Raw genomic sequence first — 7949 nt, 5'->3', positions numbered from 1 at the left:
CATTTTGGATTTTTGAATTAAAACATAACTATTTGCATTTGGGCATTTAAAATACTATAAATACTTTTAAATGCCCAAATACTTTTGAAAGTAATTTTAGGATGTTGGGAGTAATTCCAAAGATGCCTATGATTATTTTCAGAATTTTCTAAAATGGATTAGTATTTCTACTAATTCAAAACAAACAACAGAGAATTAAATAAATGAAAACAGAAAGAGAGAGAGAGAGAGAGATAGCACCTGGGCTTACCTGGCGGCCCAAGTGGCCGGCCCAGCCCACCACCGCAGCCTCCCTGTTGTCTTCCTCCCCGGACAGAAGGACGAGCGCGTGCTCGCCGCGCGCGCACACGCGCCCGAGCCACCTCCTGCCTGGCTGCCTGCGTCCCTGACGCCCTGGATGCCTCCATGCGTCGCCACGCACCCCCCCCGACCTCTCTCTCTCACGCCCGCAGCTCCTCGCCTCCTCTGGATCCCTCTCCCTCTCTTCCCGAGCGCACCAGAGGGCGCCGCCGTGCTCTACCACGACCACCGGCCACCCCACGCCTCGCCGACGCGCCAAGAAGCCCCGCCTCGTTCCCCTCTTCCTCCTCACCAAGGCGGAAGGCGCCGGAAGCCCTGGTTGCCGCCAGCTCCGCCGTTCCCCTCCTCGGCCATCGAGGATAGCCGTCGTCGATTTGCCGCCGTTGACGCCTCCCCGGAGCTCGCTGACCTTCTCTGCGTGATCCCCGTGAGCCCCTGAACCGATTCCCCCTCTCCTTTTTTCTATACGGCCATTGTAGTCATCATATCTGTCGAGCCCGAAGCTCACCACTGCCATCCATGGCGCCACCGTGGTAACCGCGGCCACAACTCGCACTTGAGCACTGCCGTGAGCTCAGCGGGTCCCCACGAACCCAACGCCGCCGCTCGAAGCTCCTGACTTGCACCACAGCACCCCGCGCCGCTCGGGGCCGAACTCCGGCGCCGCCGCGAGCTCCATTCCGGTGAACTCCGGCCACCCCAGCTCGATCTTCTGCCACCCCTGGATGCGCGCGAAGCCCAGCAACCCATAGCCGCAAACCACGCCCGAAACCATCCCCTGTAGCGTTTTCTCGTGGCGTTTCCGTCGTCGGTTTTGGTCCCCGTCGGCGAAACTCCGGCGACTGCCGGCGTGGCATGGTCATTAGGACTAATCCCCACCATTAGCCACCTCACTACCACTGACAGCGGGCCCTACCGCTGGGTCAAACCCCGTCAGCACGGGTTTTGACCGGGGTTAATTAATGGGTCACTGACCAGTGGGCCCCATTGGTCAGGTTTGACACTGGTCAGCCATAGTTGACTTGCTGACGTCATGCTTACTCAATGCTTATGCAGTATTTGTTTTTTGGAATTAAATAAATCAGAAATGATTTATAAAATTCAGAAAATGGCCAAAACTTCAAAAATTCATAGTAAATCAACCGTAACTCCAAATGAAATAAGTTATATATGAAAAATGACCAGAAAAATCCAAAGAATCTGATTATGGCATTATCATGCATATTTGAACAACTTATGCCTGCTGATCAGGTCAAATCAAATAAGTGGCATTTAAATAATCACATATGGAGTTGAAGTTGAGTCTTTGGTTCAAACCAACTTCATTTAATCTGGTTTTAGTTGCATTAGCTCAAATCACAACATATTTACATGTCATGATCATGCATCATAATGTGCATTGCATTGATTGTATTCTTTCTGTGTTTGCCGGTGATTGTTCCCCCCGGTAGACGTATGTTTTGATGATGAGTTCGATGACACCGATGAAGAGCTATATTATCTTCAGAAGTGCCAGGCAAGCAAAACCCCCTTGTTCATTCCGATACAATACCAATCTCTCGCTCCTGCTCTCTTTTACTGCATTAGGACAACAACGTTTCAACTGTTACATCATGCGGTAGCTGAACCCCTTATCCTCTACATGACCTGTCATTGCCACAGTAAATAGATGAAACCCACTAGCATGAGTAGGAGTTGTTTGAGCCCTGATGTGCCTACTCATTCATGCTTGTTTGTCATGCCTGCTATTGCTTAGAGTTGAGTCAGGTCTGATTCATCGGGAATGAGTTGGAACGTGATGAACATGTCCTACCGTTGAGAGCTAAGTGTGTGAACACGATTTGGTAAAGGTAGCGGTGAGAGGCCATGTAGGAGTACATGGTGGGTTGTCTCATTGCAGCCGTCCTCAGGAACTAAGTTCTGTGTCTATGATCCATGAACAGCTACTACCACTCATTGGGATCCTTAATTGACCCTCTCGGCTTCTTAATCACCCTAGTACTCTGTCCAGGAGTTTCAACTAGTTTCTGGTGTTTGTAGGTTATGTGTTGGTGGCCGTGCGTAGCGCTGACCCTAGGGGTGGGCTATGATGCGGTAGATACACCGTGGCCGGGTATGCCGGGCGCCCGTTTGGTGTCCCGGAACCCTGTGCACATCGTTCGGGGCCGTATGTGGAAACCTCGGCCAGAATCCCTACGGATGGAACCTGGATAGGCGATAAACCTGGACTAGAGACTTGAGTGTTTAGGTAGGCCGTGGTCAACACCCTCGTTGGGCTTCCGCTTGAAGGTTGCCGAGTACATGTCATATAAACGACGGTAACTGGTGGGAGCGTGTGTGAAGAAGTACACCCCTGCGGGGTTATCATTATCTATTCGAATAACCGGATTCCTCGGATATGGAAACTTGGACCCCTTGCATAGTTCATAGACAAGTGAAAGTGGATACTCTAAAACTCGCAAGATAAGTGTGAGTGCTATGGATGGCCTTCTCGTAGGGAGACGGGAGCAGATCCATAGTGGTGTATTGAATGGTGAATATGTGGACTCGTGTGCGCCACCTCAAAAGAGTTGCTTGTAGTCGTAGTTCAGGTTAGCCACTGGGTCAAAGCTGGCTTGCTGTAGTTAAACTCCACTACCCCTTTGTTGATACCGATGCATATGTAGTTAGTTCTGATGTAAGTCTTGCTGAGTACAATTGTACTCATGTTTGCTTAATTTATGTTTTGCAGAGAGACGTCAGTCTCGCTAGTAGTTCCGTGTGGGCTTCGACGTTTAGCTTGCTACCTCAGCTACGATCTTGTGCCCTCGGCAGGATGTGGTACATAGTCAGGATTCTTAGCCTTTTTCCATTTGTAGATGTCTGTACTCAGACATGTTAAGCTTCCGCATGTGCTTGATTTGTATGCTATGATTGTTGGGTCATGAGACCCATGTTTGTAATATCTCGCTCCTCGGAGCCTAATGAATAAATACTTGAGTTGTAGAGTCATGTTGTGATGCCGTGTTGTATTTACACATATCGAGCATATTGTGTGTATGATTGAAATGCTTGGTATGTGTGGGATCCGACAATCTAGTTGTTTATCCTTGGTAGCCTCTCTTATGGGGAAATGTAGTCTAGTGCTTCCATGAGCCATAGTAGTCCGCTACAGCCCGGTTCACCGAAGTCCTGTTAGCCCAGCACTACTGCTTAGGACACTTGACTGGCCGGCATGTGTTTCACTTCATTTCTGTGTCTGTCCCTTCAGGGAAATGTCACGCGGTGACATCCGGAGCCTGCCTAGCCTGCTACAGCCCGGGTTCCCGGAGTCCTGTTAGCCCAGTGCTACATCCCGGATTCACACACTGCTGACCGACATGCTCGATGTGATTCATGTATGCCTGTCCCCATAGGTTAGTGCCGCTTTGGGTTCACGACTAGCCATGTCGGCCCGGGTTCTCTGTCATATGGATGCTAGCGACACTATCATATACGTGAGCCAAAAGGCGCAAACGGTCCCGGGCTATGGTAAGGCGACACCCATGGGAATACCGTGCGTGAGGCCAGTGATATGAGGTGTTACCAGCTAGATCGATGTGACTTGGAATCAGGGTTCTGACAGCTAGAATACTCGCAGTAGGACCATGCCTCAGAGTACAAACAAAGCAGGAGGATTTTTCAGTAATCCATCATAGACAAGGGCTTAAACTAAATAAATAGCAGCTAGAAAAAAAGAGGTAAATCCTGATTTTGAAGCAGTACTATACAGATCTACTACCAATTAAAAGTAGGCGGTTTGTGCTCAGTCGAGATTGTTGATGGTGGGTTATAAGATGGCCGGTGCTCATGTTCTTGGATCTGGAACCAACAAGTTCAAGCATCAGTTCATGGACCCTGAGTGCATGGATTGGAGAACAAAATATGAGGTGGAAGAAGAGGGGGTAACCTTGGTCGAAGTTGGTGTCTGCCGCTGCCGCCGCCGTTGCCAGATGGGTCAGGAGCTTTGAGGCGGACGGTCATCCAGGGAAGGAGGAGGATGACGATCGCGGCCCATCGCCGCCTCTGACAATGGAGGGGCGGAGCATGGATTCTGAGCACTGGGCGGAGGAGGTCGGGGGACGTTGCTTCGGTCGCCGGCGGAGGAGGTCGGGGGACGTCGCTTCGGTCACCGGCGGAGGAGGATCTTGGTCGACGGTGCTTCTCGGTCGCGAGAGAGCGAGCTGAGTCGAGGGTTTTCTCCCTGACCTATCAACACCGGGCGATCCATCCACGAGATGGGCCGCGGAAAGGCCAGGGGTCTTTCCCCTTCGCGTGTCACCAAATGGTGTCGTCAACTCCCCCGGGCCAACTCAACCCATGGTTCTCCCACCCAAGGAAATAGCGGGGATCCCCCGGGGATCCAGTGGAACCAAACGAGGCCTTAGAGAAGCACTGGCCCAGGGGGGTTAATATAAAGATGACCCTTGAGTCCGCGAAACCCAAGGGAAAAACGCTAGGTGGCAAATGGTAAAACCAATGTTGGGCATTGCTAGAGGAGTTTTATTCAAGGCAAACTGTCAAGGGGTTCCCATAATACCCAAACGTGTAAGGAATGCAAAATCAAGGAACATAACACCGGTATGACGGAAACTAGGGCGGCAAGAGTGGAACAAAACACCAGGCATAAGGCTGAGCCTTCCACCTTTACCCAGTATATAGATGCATTAATTAAATAAGAGATATTGTGATATCCCAACAAAATCCATGTTCCAACATGGAACAAACTCGAATCTTCACCTGCAACTAACAATGCTTTAAGAGGGGCTGAGCAAAGCGGTAACATAGCCAAACAATGGTTTGCTAGGACAAGGTGGGTTAGAGGTTTGACATGGCAATATGGGAGGCATGATATAGCAAGTCGTAGGTATCGCATCATAGGCATAGCAATAGAGCGAGCAAACTAGCAAGCAAAGATAGAAGTGATTTCGAGGGTATGGTCATCTTGCCTGAGATCCCGCAAGGAAGAAGAACGAGTCCATGAAGAAGACAAACGGACGTAGTCAAACGGATCCTCACAAACGCGACGTTATCGGAACTAACCCGAAGAAGCAACACCGGAAAGAAGCAAATAACATAGTAAACAACCACCACATAAACATGGCATGATGCACAATCAAGTATGATGCATGTCCGGTTTAAATATGCATGGCATGGCAAAGTGCACAAACAAAACTACAAGTTAAGTGGATCCCAATATGAAACGAGTTGCATATTGACGGAACACCACATCAATTAGTTAGTTCACTCTCGGTTATGTACTCACCAATATTAAATGTTGTTAAGCATGTCAAGAGGTGAAACATAACAAAACTATACCATCAAAACAATTTAAATGGGGCTGGATATAACAAATAACAAACCCGGTAAATCCCCATATGCATTAGTAATTTAATGTAAACAACAATTTTAAACATTCTTATGTTATTATCATGATGCGGATGACATGTTCAAGTTTATGCAATTTTTATGAAAAAGTTGACATGAGCATTATGAAACTTTTGTCACCATGGTGGAAAGAAAAATGGCCACGACGATGAATCCGAAAATGATGCCACGGCACCATATCGGTTCCGGTAGCTCACGGAGATACCGGTGCAAAGGAAGCAAGGGTGCGGATGTATGGAACATGCTAGAGATGGTGGGGTGATCCTGGATTCCGGGTGTCCCATGAGTTGGCGGCAAGGAAACGAGTGACAATTTGGACACGGTGCAAACACGAGCATCTCAAACATCGCATGCATTCGGTCCACGGGCGGTGTCTCGGTGGTTATACCTTTTGAAGCATGCATTTATTGGAACGGATCAGGTTCGTAGAGGGAAGTAGGCGTTCTCGCGGCGGCGGTAGTGGAAGTAGTCATTCACACATGCTCTAGGGTCGATGGTAGAGGTTCTCACGATCTCAGCGACGGTAGTGGTACATGTTTCGGAGAGGTACATGCATCTTCGGACTTGTCGGTCTCGATTCTTGCGATGGTAGCGGTACACGTTTCGTAGATGTTTGAGCCATCGGTAGTGGTACTTGGTGAATGCCGAAACGGTCTTGGCATCTTCGCGTGTAGGGGAACATGGCGTTTCCGTGTGGTACTTGGCATCGGTGAACCTTCGAGGGACTTGCGTATCTGAAGGGGTACTTGGCGATCGACAGACATTATGGAACTTGTCAAAGTCCACATAGGATGTAGTTGAACCTTTTGAAACGAAACTTGGCGCAAACCCCCAAAGGCGCCGCTCGTTCATTTGAAAAGGGGAAAGAAACAACGGCAGTAGCACGCATCGCTGTCAACGGGCGTGGTCGCTTGCGGACGACGGGGACGTTCGGAGATGCAGCGGCAAAAGAAAAATAGCAGCGACAACAAAAGAAGCCGGCGGCGACTGGAGCTGAATGAGCGCGGGGAAGGGGCGAGGCCATGGACGGACTCCTCGGGTTGCTGAAGGCGCCAGCGAGCGCGCGGTGATGCAGGGAGCAGCAGCAGCTCCAGGAGCTTGACAGCGCGTGAGGAGGTCGAGGCCAGCACTGGTCGGCGCCGCGGCGCAGCTCGGCTGCGGCAAGGCGAGGGGCGGCCTTGCAGGAGAGGGAGGCGCACAGGAGGAAGAAGGAGAGGCCGGCGACGCAAGGACGAGGCGGGTCAACGGGGCGGCGCTGCTTGCCCTAGCAGAGGAGGTCGAGGCAGGTGCAGCAGACCAGAGGCTTGCCGGCAGCAGCCATGGAGGACGGTGGTGCTGAGGCGTAACCACGTCGGAGCAGGGGCCCAGCTTGGTCGTGGCGCGGGCGGAGGGAGGAGCCTGGAGGGCTCGAGCGAGGGAGAGACCGAGAGGGAGATCCGGAGAAGAAGGGGGTCGCGCCTGCGAGGGAGAGATGGGGTCGGGCACCAGAGTGAGATCGAGAGAAGAAGGAGGTCGAGCGAGGGTCTCCTGGCGGCGGAGGGAGAGCGATGGGATCGGGAGAGTGTGTTGGGCTAGGGTTAGGATCAGATGGGCCGGCGCGGGAGGCCCAGTTGGGAGGAGGTCTAACAGGCCGGTGGGGATGGAGAGGCCCAGGTGGGCTGCGGCTGGACCGAAGTTGCTTTTTCCTCTTTCTATATTTTTCTTCAAGCAGATAAAAAAGAGAAAATCACAGGGGAAAAGGAGAGGTGTATGAGAAATAGAAAAATATCCTCATGACCTAGAATTCATGACCTATTTGATAAAATTGGTTTGGACATTTTTAGAGGTAGAAAATAAAACAAGTTTAAATATGATTCAAACTTGAGGCATTTTTGAACCTAACCAAAACAACTCCAAAGGATTTGAAATTTGACAGAGAGGGTTTAGGCATGGAGAACTAGCACCAGGAAAAGAATGAACATTTATGGAGGAGGAGAAAAGGACAGTTGCCAAAATGAAAGAAAGTAGAAGGAAAGGAGAACGAGATGATGCATGGGACAAAGGCATGGGGAATTAGTTTGCAAGTGTGTCAATGTAATTCCACATTAATGAAATATTTAATATACTCCCCTACTATTGGGAGGATATGTTTTAAAAAGAAACACCTACATGAATTACCTCGATTTAAATGGACCCAAGATCCATGCAATTTATTTAGTTGAGTTTTAAAACGGGTTGCATGATTACATGACAAGATGCAACAC

Source organism: Triticum urartu, chromosome 6 (genome assembly GCF_003073215.2).
Source record: "Triticum urartu cultivar G1812 chromosome 6, Tu2.1, whole genome shotgun sequence".
NCBI lineage: Eukaryota > Viridiplantae > Streptophyta > Magnoliopsida > Poales > Poaceae > Triticum > Triticum urartu.
Note: the sequence above shows the minus strand (reverse complement) of the source record.